Here is a 24,544-nt window from a genome sequence, read left to right on the forward strand (position 1 = left end):
AATCTTAGCAACAACAGTACCGGTACATGTATTTCCCTGTCAGAGGCTCAGAGCCTGTAACTTTCGACTCGGTTGTTTCCGGGCCAGAGTCCTCTACCCCAAGTTATACACTTATTCTTTTCCATCACCCCTGAATGCTTGTAACATCGTGCCGTGGAGTAAAGTCACATTGGTGTCTGGGTCACTAGAGGCGGAAATGGTGCTCGGATTCGACATAATTAAGGGAAGAAATTGGCTGTGGCCCCTGTTGAAGGAACCATTCCAGCACTGAACTAGACTGATGTCGAAAAATAAGGAAAACGCATGTCTGAATGTCCGGTGAGAAATTTGTTCCTCGTTCTCCGCGCTCGAATGCAACTCCATAATAACCTATGCATAACTGGTGTCCTGAGATCATACTACAGCATCAGAATCATTTTTATTTGTAACAGTTAATTTCTGTAGATCTCTTTTGACTCCACGAGCCGCCAAAAAATGTTACTGCTAATTTCTAAAGACGTAAAAAGTGGTTCCGGGAGACAGAATTATAGGATCACTAGAATTATAGGAACATCTGATGGCGTTGTAAAACAGTAAGTGCAGGGGGCCTGTGAGAAATTACATTTCGAGTGCTTCGTATGATCCATAAGGAATGATACGCTTCAAAGAAATATGCGTATTTCTACCGCAGATAGACGACGTCGCTTCTGATTTGTTTACGTGAGAAAAGAACTTTTGTCACTATGTTTGAACGACGAATTCCAACTTGCGTATGGAATGCCGTGCGGGCATGAATGCGATTGTTAAGTGCGGATGACTTGACGGAGATTTACGTGTGACTCTTGCGGCTTTAGTTTTCGAAGTTAACAGCGACCGGTGTAATGTTTGTCAGTAAAACGTTTCGCAGATACTAAGCAAGGAACGAGAAAATATTGCTTTAGCGAAGTGTCAAACGATGCGGCCTTGGCAGACAATACAAACGCGTCAGACGAGAGTCCAGGCGCGCAAGCTGCTGCGTCATCGCGTGCTCACAGGGAAGATTCCGTGCAGCCTGTCTGCTTCTGAGTCTTGCGGTTGTTGCGCGTGTTCCCGATTGCGTAAACCGCCACTGAGACGAAGAGTACCTAGCGAGTGGTGAACATTTAAACGCTAATTAGTTCGAAAAACCGGTACGATACTAGATACTGCAGTTGTCGAACAGAGCCGCACCGATGGGTTGGCAGGACAGACCACCGCCAACGGCATGGGCACGGAGCGGGCGCAAAAACCTTCCGGGGAACAACAAAAACGAGAAAGATAGACTGTTACGTCAGTTCTCCTATCCCACATGTTCCTATCTTCTGCCTACGAGAAGTAGCCTTTTCCTCTGCCCGCAGCTGTATACGCGCGCTGTTGTCACAATGTCGTTTCTTCACTGCCGTTTCGTCGTAATAGCATCAGAAAGAAACCACTACCACCGAACAAACTTCTATCGCTAACATGGTTTATGTGCCAACAGTGCGCATGTTTTACACAGCTGCCAACTAGACAACTGGCTCACGTTCAGTTATGGAGTTCTTGTCGCTACTTCGCTACGATATTACAGGATCTCAAAGGTCGGCAAGCACGTGATGAAGGAAATATGCTTCTGATTTGTCCGATTTTCTGGCGGCTGAAGGCTAAGGAGACGGTACTGGAGGAAGAAAGCAAAAATTACGGGGATAGGGGTCGGTTATGTAATTTACTTTACCCTGCATATATTACTGTTGGTACGTTGTGACTAGTACACAAAAAGGAATTCAAGAATAAGCCTCCTGTTTTTAGTCGTTGATCCTATAAATAGCTATATTCTGTGGCTCTGAGGTGAACGCTCCTGTAAACAAATGTACGCACTATCATTGGTAATGAGATGCATTGCTCAGATATTAGGTCACTGGATTTAGGTCCTACTTACAGAATATTTTTTCTGTGCGTTGAACAGTCTCCCCTCAAACACGTCACTAACTTTACCACCTGGTGCTGTCAGCACGGTCGTACTGCTCCACGGAATAGACTAGTGGACTACGCCACTCAGTACAGACTGAGCATTTTGCGTCCACACTTCAACTCACGACCTGCTGCCCAGGGGAAAATACGCGTTATTGGCTTGCTCTTGCCACATACACTTGGAGTTACTAACCAATCTTAAACCAGCGGCTTGTAGTGGCAAATGACGTAAATACTGATGTAATGTTGTTCAGTACACCGTCCTCAGTCACCAATAGAAATATCTGCACTTACAACCTGTATGTTTAGATTTTGTTGTCACTGTAAAGCGAACATTCTATATATTATTTTGAAAAATATGCAGCTGATTTCAAATACAGCAGAGATACAGAAACAGTGGAGGTAGTTACGAAATAGATTCTTTCAAGTTGCAGGCAGAAGAGCTGATGAAGAGGATAGATACGGCCTCCAATTTGAACATTTTGAAGTGTTTTTCAAAGATTAGGTTAAGAGATGCTTATCCAAACATCGAAATGTTTGACAACGCCAGTTGCTGCAGCGTCTTGCCAAAGCGGTTACAACGAACTGAAGATCGCAAAGAAGGATGGAAAGCACAGCACGTCGATCTTAGTCAGAAGGCAGGCCAGTCAACAAACATCAGAGTTCTGTCGGTCCGTGACACACAAAACACAGGGGTCAAATCGATTACACATTTCTGTGGACGTACAACGTAAATCGTTTTATTAAAGACGTATACTTGTAATGGACTCGTGGATTTCCGACTATGTAGTTGTAATCAGGGTAGTTTGTTTTTGCAAACCAGTTATCTAGACTGTTTATCACAATTTGTCTGAAGCAGTTTGTCTTGGAGAATCCTGGATTTTATAAATCTTGTAATTACAGCAGAACTGTCCCATTACAAACTGCCCACTCTCCCGTGATGTTTCCGTGCCAAGTGCACTTCTGTATGTGCTCGTAGAGATAATGTTCAATCACCATGGTTTCTTTACACACGCGATTTTACACGGACGTGTCATAAGAAATAACATATATTTATAGGAATTTGTAATGCATTATAGGTCGATTTCACGCCTTAAGCTCTACTTTTCTCTTAAAACTAAATTTTCTTTCATATCTTGGACGCCTTCTACACTTTGGCTTTAAACGGAATGAAATGCAGTTTAAGATTAGTGCTTCTGCTACAAATAATTAAATTTATCGACTTCTTGTTGATGCAGTTCGTATCCTCAAACATAGATCAATTCGATATTTTATTGGCTTCTCGCCTCTCTAGCACTAGATACGTAGAGGTTGCCGGAGATCAAACGATACTGTGTGCAATAGGTCTGACGTCATAGGCGACATTTCTTAACGCTGCATTTCATTTTGGTGACAACACATTTCTAGCAGAAAGTATCATATGTACGTGACTTCTTTCGCCGTTGTGTACACCCGGTATGGTATATCGAGCAGTGCCGTCGACGAGGAGTTCATTACAGGCCCGACACACGATAGACACGTCTCTGTCAATCTCGGCAGCAGTATCGCCTGCCATCGGTCGCCTTCATCGACCCCGCTACACACGAACGGCTTAAAAATAACCTTCGAACGGCTCTGTGTCGAGAAGTCCTCTCATGTTTAGAACCAGTAGCCCTTGTCTGCTTATGCCGAGTTAAGACTACGAATGGAAATAAATCCAGGAGTCACTTGACAGACCGATTTTGATAATTTTTCTATTTCTCCTCTCCATTGTACTTCGGCATTATTCTTTTTTCTTTCTTTCCTTCAGGCGCGAAAAGGTCCCTTGTTCTCGGGAGCCCTGCAACAATGCTCCGGTTACCTCAGCCTAGTTCCGCTCCTATCGACGACGCGTTTTACGTTTCCTGATTTTTGTCTGCCACTTCATTTTCTCTTTACTGTAGGAAGTTAACCATTCCTAGACACTTTGGAACATGAACCACTAACCTGTCCTGTTCTGGTAAAGGCGTTCCCGATAGTTGACTCGTGGTTTGTTTCTTCAAGAAACTTACCATTTTGTACTTATCTGTCCAACTAATATTTAGCATCCCCCTCCAGTATACTTATAAAGGTCCAGTTTCTTCTCCGATCTTCTGCAGTGTATGTTTTCGTTCATACAATTCTCTGATACAGATGCATAGTTTTGATAACATGTTAAATTTCTCATCAGCATTTGTTGATGGTACAAATCTTTGGTTGAAGAAAGCGTTCATGCCCTGTGCCAGTCAGCTTTCTGATGTACCCCTTGCTTCAGTTACATCGTGTAATTAGCCTACTAGATCTCAGTTTTCTGTTCGTGTCTCCTACACGCAGAATGGTTAGAAATTCGTCAGTCTCTTCTACTATCCTTCATCGCTTTGCTATTTCCTTCGTTTACCTTTAATCCAGATCCTGTGCTAATTAGTCATTCTATTCCTCATAGTCGTGTGTAGATTCTTTGTTACTTTTACCTTTTCCTAGAATTTCCTTCTGCGTTTTCATTGCTTATTGTGCATATTTGTTAAATAACATTAAAAATGAGGTGTAGAAATCACTTAGAACCCCTCTCAATACGAAAAAGGCTTGCTTGGGCTCTGTTTTGAATTACTCCCTTTTTATTTTTGCGAAGTTGTAGGACACGCTCCTGTCTGTTCGCTATATCCCAACTCGTCTTATGATTTCTATCGTATCCAACGGTGGCTGTATTTAGATCAGCCAATGTTATGAAGGTATCCTGAGTTTCATTTTTTTTAATATTTCTAACGTCAAGACTGGAGTATTTACGTATTCTGTAGTCAGTCAGCTTTATGTAGTACCTCTTCAATCTACCGTCTATTGTGTTGCTTATTATTCTATCCAGTAATTAACAGCCAAGGGAGATACGGCAGATCACCAGGTAGTACACACAGTATGTTTGTTGCACCTGATGAAACAATGAATGAGGAGGCAACCAGGATAGAGCTGCTGCTGTTTTGTCTACCGTTTATGGATATTCCGATTTTCTTGAAAAGTCCCAATTTTTAGGGGTGTCATGGTCTATCTCCCTTAAGCCTTACACAGGAATTCAAACGTCCCGACTTCTGGGCACTGTTAACAATTCGCATTAAAATTCATAATCACTTCAGAAATGGTCGTGTACATGAAAGATCGGAAATGAGTAACTCACACATCGATGGCGATAACCATGGAAGTTAGAATACAGTGCGTCAGGAGGTCTCGATCAGCCGAGGAACTAACGGGACGCATCAGCGCTTGTGGGAATTGTACTCTTCGAACAGCCGCGAGGCTTCTATTATATTTTTACCTGCATGCTGCTGTTTTCTGAACAGTCAACTTTCTCTTCCCTCTTCCCTCTCCCCCTACTCTCCCCTTCATCGTCCTTTGAGTGACCGCGACTTTTCTTGGCGTGCCAATTATTACTCCCATTCCATGGCGGTGACCGGCCCTCGCACCTGCCCATTGCTTCGTTTCGTACTTCCGTTCGTAGTGAGAAACAAAAATCGGGAATCATATGATTTTTGGGTGTGTGCACGACGCCAATCGACGTTCTCAATTCAGTCAGTCATTGGAAATAAGATTGTTAAATAATATATAGAACGTGTATCTGTATCGAAACACAATAAATGCAATTAATTTCAATGAAGCTACCTGCTAGTTAGGTATATTACGTAAGTATACCACCAGCCCTAAATAAGGCCCTTGTTACTTTTAAAATTGTCATTATTATTCTTCAAAAATGCAAAGCATAAATTCTGTATTGTGTGAGGATATCTTCATATTTAGCCCTTTAATGCGCTGTTTTCTTTAGCGTTAAGGATTTTTCGCGGTCTACCTTAAGACTCATAGATGTCAGGAGGGCTAATGAAAAATCTGACTGGATTTGTTTGCAAAATATTGCCATCTTTGTTTATACTGCACATATGGAAAGATGAACATCCCAATGAATTTCCTTGCTCTTTCTCTAATTAGAACCACAAACTGCATGCCCCTTACAGCTCCTATCGTTTCTTCAATGCATTACGTTTCCACAAATTTGGAAATAGGCACGAATTCCGCTGACTATGCGCAGCGCTGCTAACTTAGGGCGCTGAGACGCGTGCGAATTTCATCTACTTTAGTAAGTATTTAGCGATACCCGACCCTCATACCTACATATGTATGTATACATTGTTTAAAAATATTTGCGGCAGACGTCTAGGAGTGACAGTCACGGGAGACAACTTTTGTGAGAGGCTGAATGTTCGCTGACGTTTCCCGGTGACACTAGGCCTCTTTTGACTGATTATGCCCTGAGAGGCGACAGGACGTAGAAGTTCTGCGGTGTTCGTACGCAATGTATGTTGCCTATAATACAGTCATCAGCTCCGCATGAAGGCGGTAGGCTGAACGAAACTAAAGTTCCTGATTCTCTTCTACAACATTCAACACTGATCTATCTCTTCGATTGCGTATGCCGACTGGCGAGTTTCTAGCAAATATAAAGAATAATTACACAATAGTCAAGGAACTTAGAGGCACGCATCTAGCATCATTTTAAACCTCATACTTTATAGATGAGGAAATATCCTTGCGTACATATGTGGACGCATGTGTATCAGCGTTGTCAAAAACATGAAAAATCCCCCGCCGGAAGAAGTTTTACATTTTCTCACGAAGGTCTCACGTAGAAACGAAAACATTAAGTAACTTCATAACTGTATATTTCTTTAATACTATGACAAAAACGATTATATGTAATTTACACACAATTTGTTTCCAAATGGTAGTCATGAAACCTTGTGGTACACTAAGACCAACATTTGTCCTTGTAGCACGACCTGCGTTCTTTGCTTGTCCGCTTGCCAGTCTCTTCTGTGTCAGGCAAATCTTCACAGTGGTACGTGGCGTTTACTTCGTTGGCACCGGCGGTACCTTTTTTGAAAATTGGCGACCAAAATTTCTGGCTCCTCCAGCTACCAGATCCATGCTAACCTTTTGTATAAATATCAATAGAGATATCTTTTGCTTGGTGAGATCCTTGTGCAAAATATAACTATTTACAGCAGACATCGAAAAAACGTGAAAGAAAAGTTTTTACGCCCCTTCTTTGTTTTGTTTGCGAATGGGTAGTAGCTGTAGAGCTGATTGACACGGACTACACCTGTCTTGTTCTTGTTATTATCTATGAGAATGTTTGGCTTTGTTATTCTTGTAAAATCTCCTTTCGAAAGTACAGCTATCACTATGTTGCCTGATGTATTGTAGGAAACCAGTATACACTACGTTTATTTTTCCATTTGAGCGCTAGAATAGAACACTAAGACTTCAGCTTCCTTGTTTTGAAGCTTGTTCAAAATGGTCCAAATGGCTCTGAGCACTATGGGACTCAACTGCTGAGGTCATTAGTCCCCTAGAACTTAGAACTAGTTAAACCTAACTAACCTAAGAACATCACAAACATCCATGCCCGAGGCAGGATTCGAACCTGCGACGGTAGCGGTCTTGCGGTTCCAGACTGCAGCGCCTTTAACCGCACGGCCACTTCGGCCGGCGAAGCTTGTTGGTAGGCTCTTTCTGTTCATGACAGTTCCGACAGCTAGTGTCCGATGTTCCCACAGCATGTTCAGTAAATGCACAATTTTAAGTAGTGTACGAAATATGAACTACTACATCTACGCTACAGCTGGCAGTTCATGTAGGATGCGAGAAAACACATTTCAGTGAACACAAAAGGTGCGCCGTCCATACGGGCAATACATGCGCGCTCGTATGACGTACAGGCATAGTGCTGAAAGGGCTAGAATGTATTTATCCGTTTAGAGACTTATTATTATGGGTTTCTTGTTGAAAATCACAGTGTCAGTGTACTGGGGTAGATAGTATCCAGCACACTTGGTCAGTGTTAGGGAATATTTTCTCTTTAACAAAAGCTGTATCCCGTAACGAGATCTATCTCACCTAGGCGTTTGTCAAAGACGTTGAGGTCCTTAACCTCTGTGCAAAAGGGATATTTTGATCCTCCAAGAGCGTCCACTGACGCAGAAGTGAATGTTGATCCTCCAGGCGAACTGCGCAACACTGTTACAAAACTGTCATCAGGAAAGCAAGCAAAATAAGAACAAACGCAAACTACAGGCTCACAATCGATCTTTTTGTATGTAATGGCGTTACAGAATCTTGTTGCCACCGCCTCACATTGAGAATCTGTTGCGCGTAAGCAGTGCATTATACTTCATCTCGTGGAGTTACGTATAGACATCTGCTTCCGTCGGAGAGAACTCCCACGCGACGCCTCTAAGTGTCGTGTGCGGAGAACGGTGACACGCAGTGCAGGCAAACGTAAGCCAGCGCAAAGAACGGGCTCAGGACTCGCTATTGTTCGGTCCGACGCGGCTGTATATTTGTCTGCCGCCTGTCATGGCTCTAGCGAGCTCTGCTACAAGACTGCATCATCCTTCCCACGCTAGTTCTACCTGCTGATATGTTCCACCTCTTAAATAACGCAGTTTATTCAGTTAGAATCCATTCGGCCCTTATGTACTTCATAGGTTGAGTTTTTCTACGAGTATTGTCATCTTGTTACCAGAATGTAGTCCATACATATTACAGCAGTGAACATACGTCTATACACGAGTGTGTGTTCATCTACTTCTAAACCCCTTGACCGATTTCAACCTAATTTGGTACACGTATACCGTACGGTCAGGCAACAATCGCTGTGGGGGTAAGAATCACTTACTATTATAATTCAGGAGATAAGTCATAAAAAATGAAATGCATGAAAACGGCCGGATCCTGATGTTTAAATTTATTACTTGTTTACTACTAGCTCTATTCGCATTATATTGCCATTGGATGTACCTACACAAATACATCATTCTACAACACGCAGTTCAAAAGCTCTCGCAAACACAGATATGCATGAAAAAATTCCGCATCGTGCATGAAATTTTAATACGTTCATTCTTTGTTAGTAACACAAAACTACAATCGCATCAACTTAATGGGAGACTTTCGTGAAAAACACACACTGTCACAATTTTGAAGATGGGGCAATGAAATTTTGCACCAAGCTTTACATGAAATTAGCACATTTGCTTTAAGTTCCTTGATTTATGTACTTGCACCAAGCTTTACATGAAATTAGCACATTTGCTTTAAGTTCCTTGATTTATGTACAATCAACTTATTTATGGAATTTAAAAATTTTATTTTCAAAACATAATGTATGTACCTTTTTCTCAGAAACTATTGAAGAAGTTTCTACAAAATTTTCTGTTTAATGTCTGTGCATATAGCACGCTTCTGTCATGAGATTTTTTAATACGTCGAATAGGAGAATTTTAATAATTCTTTAATTATAATTCTGTAAGTATAATAAAATTCATGCAAAATTCCAGGCAATTTGTCCCATATCTCAGTTTACATTAAAATTTCAAAATTTACCCTAGGGACAGCATTTATTGGATTTATAGAAATAAGCCTGAAAATTTCGTAATTCTAGCATTCATAGACTCTCAGGAAAAAATACATAAACTTTAAAGAAACCTAATTTTCAAGAAATGCAATTTAAATTCGACCTAACGTTTTTCTTGTCACCTTCAGAAGGCACCAGATTTGTACACATGGCCCTCTTTCCCTTCAAGGCTTCTCTTCTGGTATCTTGTTTTCTGCCTTCTTTCTTTTATCAGGTCTTCAAATAACTTTTCAGGTGCAGAGAGGTGCTACAAATATCTTTTTATCCAGATGTCTTCAGTGAAATTTCCTATCTTAAAGCTCTTCGTCCTCCCTACGTTCCCATTATTTAATAAAAGGACTGCACCATAAGTTGCTGTTCTGCCAACTGTATCAGATGAAAATGTGGTTTTAGGGCATCGTTTCCCTATGTGTGAATTTAGACACCCATTAGAATTCTGGATTTTGCCGTGAACACGCTTTGTAGAAACTCAGGATTAGGCAGAAACCTGTAAGTTGGCTTGACAACATCCAGAATACAATTTGGCAGCCTCTGCTTGTGAACATAGTTGTTGTTATCTTTCTGGGCCGGTAGATATTTACAATAGCTAATGCGACACAGATGATTAAAGGGATATTCATCTGTAACGTAGCGTAGAAATATGTAGCTCATACTGTACTTTTCATGTCACTTACACTGGATAGGTTCTGTCTGATAGCCTTGCCATCCCCGTCAACACAAGGAAAAACGAGATTTGCTTCTTCGTAAACAAAATAACTGGTTTGTTATTGTTTCTAAGATACGGAACAGTCACAAATGATCTATAAAACCAAAGAGTATAAATCACAGCCCTCTAAATGTATCTCGTGCAAGTTTGCTTGAAAATAATCCATGCAATCGTTGTTCATCGAACTAGTATTGAAGTGTTCCTTCAAAAAGTGGGCGTCGCAGGAAGGTCGCGTCATGCATGTAATTGTTTCATGCACTTCGGACACAATTTCCTCATTGGAACTTGGGAACTTATTTTCCGTCTATTTCGTGAACAAGGAAATGCCTGACAGTTGGCAGCCGTTTTGACGGCTTTCAACTGCGACTGTAAGCGAAAAGAATAACCGCCTATGGAGCTATGAAACCGCGTTGCCATAGAGATGTTAACAAAATCGCGTTGTAGACACGCGCCCAGCTGCTTGGTCATGCAACTAGAAATATTGTTTATTATAAAGTTGTGAGTTAAATGAACATTACAGAGCATTTACATTTCACATACTACGTTTCTTGATTTGGAAACTGTTCTTACACGTTTGTACATTACACATTCCTTTGTACGGCTGTTTCATAATTTCAAAGGTGTTTTCGATATTACACTACAAACACAGTTCATTTTTTTCTTTTCGTTTCTAACAGAAAATTGGCAAAATGAATACCCGGGCAACGCCAGGTTCGTCAGCTACTTTCAAATAAATCTCGACAGATTCCAACATAACAGTTCCCCTACCTTGTTGTGAGATAAATACAAGAGGTTCCAGAAGGAAAATTACGTCTCTCACGTGATGAGTGGTTGGACAACTTTCAATAAAGGCATAGCAGTTTAGACGTAAGGCTGGAGGTAGAGCAGAGCGACATCAGGAGTAGCAGCAGCAGCAACAACAACAACAACAACAATGTGACGCAGACGCTCTAGTCAGTAGTGTCGTTCTGCCACGTCTGTCTGTAGTGTGAATACAGAGGCAGTGGGAAAGCCGGAACAGAAGATAATCGAAGTTTTTGAGAAGTAGTGCTACAAAAGAACGTTGGAAATTAGGTTGACTGACAAGGTAAGGAATGAGGAGATTCTCCACAGAATTCGCGAAGAAAAGAACATATAGTAAACACTGACGAGAAGGAGGGACGTAATGATAGGATCTGTGTTCAGACACCAGGAAATGTCTTCCAGGGTACTAGAGGGAGCTGTAGAGGGTAAAAACTGTAGGGGAAGACAGAGATCAGAATACATCCCACAGATAATTCAGGACCTAGGGCGCAAGTGCTATTCCGTCGATGAGATTGTCACAAGATAGGAATTCGTGGGAAGCTGCATCGAATCGATCATAAGAATGACTACTCAAAAAGATTTAAAAAATAGAGGAATTTGCTTCGGTTTTTGTCTTAGCTTAGTATGGTGAAGGTACGAGTACTTAGCATTGTAGAGTTAATTATGGGTAGCATAAAGCAAACACAAAAATGTATCATGTTAAAAAGCGACAGTGATAGCTGTCTGACCACAAAAATTTTTCTATGGGGAATCAGAAGCAGAAAGAGTGGCCCAACAATCGCTAGAGCGTGTGGCGTGGGACAGACGGAAGGCACACTCCCAGCGCTGCAAGGTATTCTCCGTCTGTCTCTGCGCAGAATACATTCACAACCGCTTAATTACGTTCACACGACTATAGTGACTGTTTTCTGTACCAAACTTGCGTTTTATTCATCAGATTTCGAGACGTACTTCCATCCACTTTCGAAAAAAGCTTCGTTTCCCTTGATAATGGTTAAGGGACCCAGAAACTACTTGTTGTTTAAAAGAAAGGAAGGAAAATAAGTCGTGAGAATAGGTAAGCTGCACTGGTACTAACACGTGCACCACAAAAATTCTCTTTTTAAAGCTATAGAAAAAAACAGCATAACTCAAACGTAATAATTCTCGGAACCAAAGGTACAGCTAAATGCTGGGCTTTTCTGTACGTTGAATGCCGGTCGAACCTCCAGATCTGAGTAGTATTAGGAGAGCTAAGTTCACACGTATTAACCTGCCAGACATAAACATGCTTTCTAAATTCAGCTGAAAGGTCCTGTACAGAAACTAGTGCATTAGATTCACAGCGGCTTTCGCAGTTTCTTCACTACCACTTCGCAGAATCTCTGAGAACACGTTGCTCCTCCGTGTACAGGGTTATGCACCTAACGTTTTGACTTCATTATTGAGCTGGTGTCGTGAAATAAATATATAAACATGTCTTAGTAACTTCATTAATCACCTATAGCCGGCCGAAGTGGCCGTGCGGTTAAAGGCGCTGCAGTCTGGAACCGCAAGACCGCTACGGTCGCAGGTTCGAATCCTGCCTCGGGCATGGATGTTTGTGATGTCCTTAGGTTAGTTAGGTTTAACTAGTTCTAAGTTCTAGGGGACTAATGACCTCAGCAGTTGAGTCCCATAGTGCTCAGAGCCATTTGAACCATTTTTAATCACCTATATGCTTATAATTAACTGCATGCTTACACCCAAAACTGACTGGTATTAAATGTTCGGGTGATCATATACTTTGCGATGTGAGAGTATGACTCATTCTACACTGTCTGATCTAGCTCATCCAAAAGATATTCCATTGGGTTCAGATCGGAATTCTGTGCAGGACAATCCATTCCGGGTATATTATTGTTCACAGACAATTGCCTCACAGTTGTTCATTTATGACAGGGTGCATAGCCATGCTGATGCAATCATCGTCTCCGAATTGTTCCCCTAGTGTACGCAGTACACAATACTGTAAAATGGATGTATGTCCTACCGCAGTTAGCGTTTTCTTAAGTACAATAAGGGTACCCAACCACGAAAAAACACCCCTATACCGTAACATCACCTCCGTATTTTATTGCTGGTGCTGCACATGGCAGGTAACGTTTTCCAGGCGTTCGCCAAACCCGAACTTTCCGGTGGTTGCCTAATAATCAGTACAGCATTACATAGAGGTGTCCTGATGTCTTTCATCAGCTAGCTTCTCTCACTTAACATACCTCTTGACCCGCCAAAGATATTTTAATCTCTTTTCATCTAGACAAATATTGACTATGGGCCTATGAAACAAATACCAACAAGTTTGCGCTACCTCATTGATAACCGATACACTGATAATTACGTGCAAATATACCACCAAAACTGACGCGTTCTCGATGTTAGGACTACAGTAGACGTCTTATGGAGGTACACCAGTCATACTACGTGCTGGGAAGAGTACCTGGCCCCAGCAGAGCTAGCGAAGTAATGATGTACTTGTGCCTTATCTCCGCCCCCGACAACAGCGAGGCCGCGCGTGCCATGTGTCTGCCCATACTGCACTCGCCATTCGATACATCGACCAGACAGACGTGAAACTAGCAGCGTTTTCTCTTGGCAGCTGTTAGGCCAGCTCTGTGTAGTATTCACGTCCGCCAGCCTGCGAACGTGTGTGTGGGAGGAACAGTTGTATGATCGACAAGGAATCACGCTTGCTTACTTACAGTTTACATCCTAAGGGCCAGACAATAAGAAGTGACATCGGGGAGAGGCTTGTCGAAATGCTAATATGTTGCGTTTCACGAAATAAACGTGCATATACGTGGATATTCCATAACATTTTATTAGATAGCTGATACAAACAACTTAATGATTTTATAGGGCTATACGTTCACGAACAGTGAAATGCGTTAGCTTGCTACCGTCTCATCGAAAGTTTAAAGTTTTGACGTCCGGATTTGCTTTCAGATTCCATCTAGCAGATGTTTGTTGCTTCCGGAGAACCAACGAGCATTGCCGTCCGATCGGAGCGAAAAATTCTATGAGCATTTAAACAATAGTAGTTGGTATATTCTTAAGACTTCTCATCGAATGTGCTGCGAAATTTTTTGTGACGCAGTTGGAGTTGCCGTACAGTTCACTGAATGTACGAATATTTTGTGTGGTAATTTGAGACAACTTTGCGGAAAGCCAGTCAACACTTCCATTTATTCGCATCTGCAACGCGGCAAACACTATGGAAAACATGGTATCCTTTCAAACTTTGGTTTTAATGGTCGAAAAAGAAGTAGATGTTTCATGACACACTAATATTCTTAAATTTTCACTTCCTATCCAGATGTACAGGGGAGGGTTGGTTCTTTTCAGGAAAAATCACATCAAACCAGGAACGTGAAAGAGGTCTCCCCAGTTAAAATATCTGAGAATTTCTGCATAACTTGCCGTTTATTTAATCTCATTTCGATATGCATATTGATTGTAATAAATGTTTTGTGTCAGCCTGGTATGCAAATACTACATTCACTATTGCGTTTACACTGTCAATATTGGAAACTTTTATACTTCACTGCACTTAAAATTTAACACCTTTAGAAGCTGCAAGTTTTACGAAGGTTTCTTACGCTGTCACTGCAATCCATAGCAAAACAAGAATCGAAAGCCTCCCTCTTAACTTTTAATTTGTTTGTTTGCTACAGATTTGTGTGTCTTTAGACATTGTGTAAAGCTTGTGTGCGCGAAATGCCAAAAACAAGTGAGGTTCGGACAGAAGAAGAAAGTTAAGAGGGGCGAATGTAAGACATGTAAAAGATAGCAGCATAGATTACAATACAGAAAATGGAGAGGGCGTTTCAACTAACAAGAAATGTGTAGTAAAAAATCTGTATCCAGAAACAGAAAACAAACACTGTAAAACAGTGGTCTAGCTAGAAGTACTGTAATCAGCAGGAACTCATAAACTGACTACGAATCAAGAATTAGGAAAGCAGATAATAAGTTGAAAGAATAGTAGTATGAAAAACACTAGTACCCAAATCTAGCAGTGAATCAAAATGCAGATTAAGATCTAATACATAACTGCACCTCAAAAGTTGAAAACATAACGGATGTAATGAGAAAAAGGAGATTAAAATTATACGGACACATTTGCAGGATGAATAAAAACAGAACAATTGAACAACTATTTTACTTACTAAACAGACACAAATCGAAAATCACATGGCTGAGAGAAACAGCAAAAAAATCTAAAACGTGGGAGTCGACTTGTACACAATAAAAACAGAACGCTTTTGAAAGAAGCAATAGAACAGGCAGTCTTTCAGGACAGAAAAATAAATAAAATGAGCACAAGAAGAGAAGAAACATCATTCTCGAAGAATGAAAGAAGTGTAGGCCCAAAGGAAATAGTATTTGAAAACGAAGGAGCAGAAAAATGTTGTTTTAGCGTACCCTCCATTTGGAGACTACTAGTAGAAGGTTCAACCACCTAATCGGTAAGGACATTTTTTTTCTTCACACAATGGCTATATCCCTCGCAATGCAAGCGATTTCCGTTGAGCCTACTCCTCTCACCCAAAATCACAATGGATGCACATGCGAGCTTAACGTCCGCATATGACGTTCGGATCACCATCAAAATTGTCGTATGTCTTCACAGTATAACGCATTGCAAAGAGGTTTGTAATTTAATCCAGGACACTAGTGAGAGTGTCAAGCAACCATGAACATGACACGTCACCACTTCCCTTTCCCTTGTTGGGCAAACACTGGAGGTAAAAACTCCTTCGACTCCAGGATTCGAACCAGCTCACATCCGAGTTGAGCGCCACCTCACAGGAGTGCGTCAGCGACCTCGGCTACGGAGGCAGCTATTGCGAATGACAGTTATTGCGAATAATGATTTGCAATGTTGGAAGGATAAGAGTATTTATTACAGGATGTCTGAAAATAAACGTGCAATATTTTAACACTAAATTGTTAAATAATACAACAAATAACTCCATGAGTTTTTCTAACAGAAATTAATAATTTCTATTTAACTTCGCTAATTGCTATAGCGAAAGGATTACAAATTTCATTGCCCTGTGTTTTATGGTAGCGTTGAAATGTGACACTCTGATACATGCGTAGCTGGTATAGGGAAAAGATCTCGTTGGCGACCACTGCTAAGTTATCTGTTGTTGAATCTCGTTCATCCGGAATATGTACCTAGTGCTTAAACAGGTACACTATCTGGCCCAAGCCCAAACATCGTTGCAGCCCAGTCCTAACGATCGAAGTGGCATGGTAGTTGGTGCATGGGACTCGTCTGTGGGATGAGTTTGTTTCAAATCTCCGTATAACCGTCCAACCTTTTTTGTTTTGCAAGTGGGTCCACAGCCACGGTTTTAAAAATGAAAACTTTGTCTGTTATGGACAGTAAGATTTTGAAATGTTGGTAGGACAACAGCTCGGCATATTTTTCAAATGAAAACGTTGTCCGATATGGGCTGTACAAATTTTCTAAATTTAAAAAATTAATAATAAATCTGAAAATGAACTGCCCATAGCGGACAATGTTTTCGTCTGGAAAGTATACCGAGGCCGTGAATCCACGTGTAAACAAAAACGTTACACACATTTAGGTCTCCAGTGGCTTCACAAGATGTATCATGTCGAATGCTGGGATGATCGCTTTGAGAAAGCCACTAACGATTGTATTCCCTGTCCGGGTTAGTGCTCCATCTCTAATGATCTCTCAGTCGAAGGACGTTAAACTTCAATGTTCCATTTTTTCCTCCGTTGCAGTATCTTGTCCACTGTCTTTAAAGGAACTGTTTTTACTCGTAGCTGCATATCTTCCACGCATGTCTCAGTAGTTAATTGCTGTTGGGAAGTGAAAGGTATTGTGACACGCTTTTATTTGATGTGTCCGTTTTTAATACCCTATCAGGTTTGGTCTGTTAGAGCTCTATTGCTCTCTCGCCGACTCCTGTGGCGGTAAAGCACCAAGAGGCGAGAGGCAGCCGCCTATTAGACAAGGCTGTGGGCGCCAATTGAAGGGCAGGCGGCCCGCACCCGCCACCCACGGCTCGGCCGGCTTCTATTTTCTCCCGGAGACGTCCTTGACCTCGTTTCCCGTCTCCGCCGATGGTCGCTCTTCCCGCACCCTTCCCCTCTACTCTCACTCCGCGCGTTGATCGACGACACTGACCGCAGAAGCGCTTCCGTGGCTCCCTAAGAGCGAGCAAGTTAGCGATGCTCGCTTCCGGGAAACTCCAAATCTCCGCCTAGGGCTCTAAGCCACCTATCGTAGGAAAACCAGCTTTTGCTACAATTTGAGGTTAAAAAGCATGCGCGTTTGGTTCAACTTTCTCTGTCTTTCTGATCAGCTGTAGCTGGCGTCGTTTGGAAATAACATTGACACCACAGTCGCGGATACATGTTAGTGCTCCGGCAGTAGTTTCACGGTTAATAGAAGCACTGATTGCCTCATAACGATAACTATTTTCCTGAGGTCGTTCCTGAAATCTGTTTATACAACGGTATACAAAGTTACTGGTTACTGTGGCGTGTAACTTAGACTAGCAAAATAGCTGTTACCTTCGCAAACTCGGCCTCCTATCGATTCGTATTAAACTTACGGCATGTTGTGATTCTAATCTTGGTTGCGTAATATCTTATTCGCTGATTCCTGAAGAGTAATTTTCGAAAACAGCGTGCCTCAAGAACATTCAAAACACGTAGTAATATAGTGAATAAGTATCGAAATCAATGTACAAATATTAACTTCCATAGCAAAGGGAAGTTAGCTAATGTTCTAGGTCAGTAAAAACATCTTTGATAAAAATAATTTCTGTTTGTGAAACAACCAACTGCTAGAACTTAATTATGACTATGAAATACATTCACAAATTGCGAATACGATTAAACAACGGCTATACGATTTACTAGACATTGTATCGTACTGGGACTCGGAGCCTGGATTTCCCGCTTCACACGAGCGGTCGCCGTAACCACCTCGGCCACCTGAGCACGCCTCCAGGACCGACCCAGACCTCCAAATGTCCTAAATGTCTACGTCCCGTAGTGCTCCAGTCAAATCGTAGAGAACCGCACAGGGAGAGATATTGATTAGCTCGTCATTCTGCCTTGATTTGGCATGAAATTCAGTAGGGCAGTGTCTGCAAAAATGAATGCATGTGCGAAGAAACATTCCGTTGATCTTTACAGGCACTATAAAATACACACACTGCGCTACTCTACTTAAAAATTGTCGAAAAACTGGTTGTGACTGTTTAGACGCTGCTTCTGGCCATCCTGTCGTGACAATAAAACTGATGTTTGAAAAAAAAAATCGTAACTCATTTCGCAAAATAATTCCAAATTTTCGCGCGTCACTTATGAAAATTGTAACGAAGGCACCAACTGTTGCTGTTGAATCTTTCGGGTTGTATGATAGCGATCCATGAAACTTCTCGTTCCTGACGTTTCGTCCAGAGCTGCGACGGTCATCTTCAGAGGCGCTCTCCGTCCCTTCATTGTACGATAAAACTAACAAACAAGATACGTCAGCACGTTAAAATGAGCAAAAACTTATACATTTCCATTTTTAAAAATAAAACGTATCTCGACTCAAGCGCTAGTCTTGTAGGGCCGTTGAGTTCTTGGACGCCGTTTACTACAGGTATCTTGGATCCATACATTTCTTATTCGCTTTGATGTTCTGTAATCCCGACCGTAGCCAACAGTAATTGCGTGGAACGATAAACCATAATCCCTGTAGGTCACGGTCCTACTGCTGTTGAATTCCGACACATGTTAGTTGACGTTTTTCCTTCTTATACGAAGCATAACAGGATCTTCTCACTAAGAAACCTACATTCAGATGCGATTTCTGAATGAGATCCCACTGTGTAATATTTACTCACATAAAGAATATTGGTGCCGTTACTCTCATCTACTAACTGCTTTGTGCCGATCATTTGCATATTCATGATTGTAGGAAACTTTCTGCCAATTTGATGATTGTTGCATGTCACTTTCTTAGCGTTCCAATTATACTGGTCAATAGTATACAGGGTGTACTGGGAACAAGTTCAGATATTTTCATATGTGGTACCTTAATATGAACACACACAAGTGCGTTGATCGTTTTTTCTCTGCATCGAACAGTCGTCTCATAAACACACCTAAACATTGCGACCTGCTGTTTCATTCATAGTCTTAACAGCACTACGAAGTGGACTACGCTTGTCATATAGACTTACCGTTTAGTGTCCACTCTTCAACACTGACGTAGTGCCCAGTGGAAAATAAGCATTAATGACTTGCTGGCACCAAGGGTACACTTCTGATATGACTATTACAATTTAAAAAAAAAAAAGTAGGACTAAGAATTCGTCCTGCTAACAAACTTATTTCTATCGTTCCTCACTTTAGTTTTGTTTCCTTTTGTTACATAAAGGTGGAGACTAGCTGTTCACATAACCTATGTCTGTTTCGTTTACTGTCTCATATCTGACGCTGTACCGTTTTAGATTACGGCTATTTTGTATTAAAAATACGTCATGTTCTGGAAGAAGGGAAGTCTCCAAAGAGACATAGCACTAGCTCGTATTTAGCAGAATATAAGGAAGCCAGAGAGAACAAAAAAATGGAAGCACTTCTACTCCGCTCATGTTTTACAATAGTCATCTTTGTTCGTTCAACCTTCGATCTAGATGATCTTTTCGTGTGTCTCTGAAGAATGACATTGACCAGTCATCCCCATTCAAAATATCCTAACGCTTTATGAAAACTGCGAGACCCAGAAAGGAGGACTCAGAGGGATCCGTCCTCTGAGGATGTGGATAGCAACGTACCAGCAGTAAGTGATCAGGAAGCCGTCTTTTCTGTAATCAATTAAGATCTGTCAAACGGTGTTTGAGCACGAAAACAATGTCCAGCGTAACAAGTAGACTTTTGAATGATTTAGAACGGAATAGAACGGACTGTATCCGAGAATATAACAATTTTTTCAGCTAGTCAACCACGTTGCTATCACAGTGTCAGAAATGCAGCCAAGTAAACAATCCAAACCTTCCGCCCGTTTATTTACACTCACAGTTATTCACAAGTACCTATCGGGCCTGCTGCGTTTGTGGTGGAGCTCGTGCCTGGAAACAGAGGGGTTGTGAGTTGTAATCCCGGTCGGACGACAGAAATTTTCTTTGTCTTCAGTCACATTTGAACGATGTGACGGATTGCCAGAAATGACACATGGTTCAGACTCTGCGTTAAATTCTAGATCCCGTTTCCTCGGTTGGATAAAAGCGGTAGATTATTGACACGCAAGACGCCGAACTGTCGTCGAAAGTCTTGCACCAGGCCATCGAGAAACATGAAGTATGTATCTCTGGGTTTCAGAACACGACCACGCGAAAACGTAAAGACATTCAGAAAAATGAAGCATATCAGTGGATGGGGCCTCTCCAATTGTTACACGCCGTGGTGTAGTTGCAGAGCGCACCATTGTGAGGGAGAAAGGGAGAAGGCGGCCGGGGGGGGGGGGGGGGGGGGGCGGCGGCGGTGGCGGCGCATGAGTGACGGGACGTGCACGAGGGGTGCCGAGAAAATAAGATTCGATCGGTCGCGAAATGGAAATCACAGTGAAAATGAGATGAAGCTTTACACAGATGTGTTGGACAGCATCTCTAGTATGCCTGTCAATCGCGTCACATTGCACTTCGCTGTTCTGAGCGCAGAGTGAGCACGTAAAGATGTCGTAAAATGGTGTCTCCCGCCAAGTCCAGAGATTTCGCCTGATTTCATGCAATCCCACAACGTAACTGTAATGCATTTCCTTCTTCATGAGAATTCTCGGGCGCACACTGGAGGGACAATGAAGACGTTCCTGCAACGTTTTCGATCTGAAGTGTTCGACCACCCACCATACAGCCCAGACATGCCTCCTTCTGATATTCATCTCTGCTCACGTGGCCCGCGAGCTGTGAAGACAACATTTTGGCACAGACAATGAGTTGCAGACCAGTGTAGAGAACTGGCGGAAAACACGGGCGGCTGCCTTATGTGATGAGGGTAATGGAAAGTTGCTACAACGCTACAACTGTCTTAGTGGAAGCAAAATGTTATAAATAAAACATTTCTGATTTTCACTGCGGTTTCCATTTCGCAGCCGATCGGATCTTACTTTCTGGACAACCCTCGAAGATAAATTATGCGCTCCGTACTGTCACCTCGAATTAGTTAGCGCCTGCAGATGGACAACTCGACGAACAGATTACCACAGCAGATTGGTGCCGTTTCACCTTCGCAGACTCCACAGGAGCGACTTCAGTGAGTAGCATGAATGTACCGACGTTTTCCGCATCACAGTCGCTGCCCACCTGTAATTCGAGTTAAAAATTTGGAGAGATGATCTATCCAATGATTAGTATCATAAATCTATGTTTCATTGTTTTTGCGCAGTCATCTTCTGAAACACCAGAGATACGTATTAATATACTTGTATATTGTATAACATGAATTCCAGATTTTCCTTTGTGTGACATCGTGTGTGCGATCGTGCGCGATTTGAAATTCGGAAATCTAATATTTTACTGTCCCTATATTTTTCGCATTATCTTTCATTCATTCTATCACAGTGTGTATCGTGATATATTCTATGTTTACGAATACACAGCACAACAAAATTGTATGTCACGTTTTTGAAACCGTCATTTTCTCCCATTGCGATGCACATATTCTAATTTTCGCTCTAGGGAACCTACAACCTTCTTCTGTAGTGGTGCAATAGCGTGGCGCCCTGTCACTTCACCGTCGGACTCGGCGACGATTCAGACGGCAGGCTGTCGACACGAGCGGAAAAAAGCCGGAGCTCAGAAGTTTGAGAAGTGTAAGATGGAATAACGATGTTTCATTGGCGCCATGTTTCACAACAATTCAGCCTACCGTCACCGTGGACGTGACACGTCCTTGGTAAGGTAGTCTCATGTCCCATTACCCACATCTCAATCCTTCTCTTGAGCCTCGGCGATGGAGGTCAGAACCAAGGCACTGAGCATTGAAATTCCGCGGTTTCCTTATGGGTGGCCAAGGAAAACGTCCGGACACACCACTGCATAGAACAGACGCGAAAAAGCCTCAGAAGACGTATAAATGGATTGAATGACGCTTCTTCTTTCTTTGGGCATTTGTTTCCATACATTTCGCGATCGAAAACGACAGTTTCCTGTACAATATTCAACAGGACGGCATTCTAGACAGTGTGTGACATCGCTCAGACACCACCGGACGATTCAACCCTTCTCTAAGGACGTCATGTGACTGCAAATACATTGAATATGATCTCGCCCTTTTGGAGTGTAGCGCGTCTACAATTTTTCTCTGGTATACAGCGTGTAATTACTAGGGACCGTTCAAAACTTTACGACGAAATTTGAACGTGATCCGAAGCAGAAAGGGTGTTTATCTCTCTTCTTCATCCCTCCTTTTTTGCCTCCCCCCTCTCCCCACCACCCCTGTTCCCATGTGGCAGGTGCAGGAGAGGGGCGAGGGCTGCGACATTGACACGCACGTGAATGAAATGGCAAAGTGTCCGTCTATAACATCCTACTTCGGCAACTCCCTCGGTGTCACCTGCACACTTTTGATGGGCACATTGAAAATCTCCCAGTACAGAAACATATATTCATTGGTGTCTAGGCACCAGCTAGATAGCAACCCTCTCGACATCCCTTAGCTAAGTGTCACTAACCGCTGCATTAGGGCGTGCAGTTCGCACGCGAAATCTAAATGACCTTTTAATTTTGTTGCGTGTTTATGTGCAAGTGGGTCGCAGAAGTTGTACTTTGTTGTGATTTGTAAACTTAACTTGTGCTGTTTAGAAAGCTTTGGGTAGAGATCCTCAATAAAAAATCATTCCTTAATTTCATTGTTTACTTCCTTAGAAAAATTATATTTCTGAACATTTTCGGACGTTTAATGAGTGTTATTCGTAATGTATTCTGCAATAAATTGTTAGATGCCGTTGTGTATCCTGGAAACTTCGGCATTAATAACTTCCGAGAAAATCATTTCCGCCCTATTGTGGTGCAGATATTCTCGCGACATCTAGTACTCAGCTAGTCTACATGACAGTGGTCTGTAGAGTATTTACACTGTCGTGACGTGACACAAAAATCATGGGATACCTCTTAGTATCGAGCCGGACCTACTTTTACCCAGCGTAGTGGAGCAAGTCGCCGTGGCGTCTGTGGAAGTCCCTTGCAGAAATACTGAATTGTGCTGCGTATATAGTCATCCATAATTGCTAAAGTGTTGCCAGTGCAGGATTTTAGGCACGAACTGACGTCTCGATTATGTCGCATTAATCTTCAATGGGATTCATGTCTGGCGATCTGGATGGCCAAATCATTCGCGCGAACTGTCCAGAATGTTTTTCGAGCCAATCGCGAACAATTGTGGTCCGGTGACGTGTGCATTGTGATCCATAAAAATTCCGTTGTTATTTGAGGACACGAAGACCACGAATGGCTGCAAATAGTCTCGAGGTAGCCAAAAAATAGCTATTTCCATTCAGTGACAAATTCAGTCGGACCAGAAGTCCCAGCCATGCCATGTAAACTCTGCCCACACCATTGTGGATTCACAACCAGCTTGCACAGTGCTTTGTTGGCAACGTGGGTCCGTGACTTCGCGGGGTCTTCGCCACACTCGAACCCTACCATCAGCTGTTACTACCTGAAATCGGGACTCATGTGACCAGGCAACAATTTTCCAGTCGTCTAGAGTCCATCCGATCTACATCTAAATCTACATGACTACTCTGCAATTCACATTTAAGTGCTTGGCAGAGGGTTCGTCGAACCACAATCATACTATCTCTCTACCATTCCACTCCCGAACAGCGCGCGGAAAAAACGAACATCTAAACCATTTTGTTCGAGATCTGATTTCTCTTATTTTATTTTGATGATCATTCCTACCTATGTAGGTTGGGCTCAACAAAATATTTTCGCATTCGGAAGAGAAAGTTGGTGACTGAAATTTCGTGAATAGATCTCGCCGCGACGAAAAACGTCTGTGCTTTAATGACTTCCATCCCAACTCGCGTATCATATCTGCCACACTCTCTCCCCTATTACGTGATAATACAAAACGAGCTGCCCTTTTTTGCACCCTTTCGATGTCCTCCGTCAATCCCACCTGATAAGCATCCCACACCGCGCAGCAATATTCTAACAGAGGACGAACGAGTGTAGTGTAAGCTCTCTCTTTAGTGGACTTGTTGCATCTTCTAAGTGTCCTGCCAATGAAACGCAACCTTTGGCTCGCCTTCCCCACAATATTATCTATGTGGTCTTTCCAACTGAAGTTGTTCGTAATTTGTACACCCAGGTACTTAGTTGAATTGACAGCCTTGAGAATTGTACTATTTATCGAGTAATCGAATTCCAACGGATTTCTTTTGGAACTCATGTGGATCACCTCACACTTTTCGTTATTTAGCGTCAACTGCCACCTGCCACACCATACAGCAATCTTTTCTAAATCGCTTTGCAACTGGTACTGGTCTTCGGATGACCTTACTAGACGGTAAGATATGGTCACGAATCCAGGACATGTGCTGTAGGTGATGCTGTGCTGTTAGCAAAGGCATT

At 42.2% G+C, this 24,544-nt stretch overlaps 1 protein-coding gene across 8 annotated transcripts in view; it reads left to right on the forward strand.

Annotated features, from left to right (window-relative positions):
- Positions 1-24,544, forward strand: part of LOC124797825 (hepatocyte nuclear factor 4-gamma) — a 652,273-nt gene that overhangs the window by 467,871 nt on the left and 159,858 nt on the right. The gene's annotated exons all lie outside the window — the stretch shown is intronic.

The sequence above is a fragment of the Schistocerca piceifrons genome, chromosome 5 (genome assembly GCF_021461385.2).
Source record: "Schistocerca piceifrons isolate TAMUIC-IGC-003096 chromosome 5, iqSchPice1.1, whole genome shotgun sequence".
Classification (NCBI taxonomy): domain Eukaryota; kingdom Metazoa; phylum Arthropoda; class Insecta; order Orthoptera; family Acrididae; genus Schistocerca; species Schistocerca piceifrons.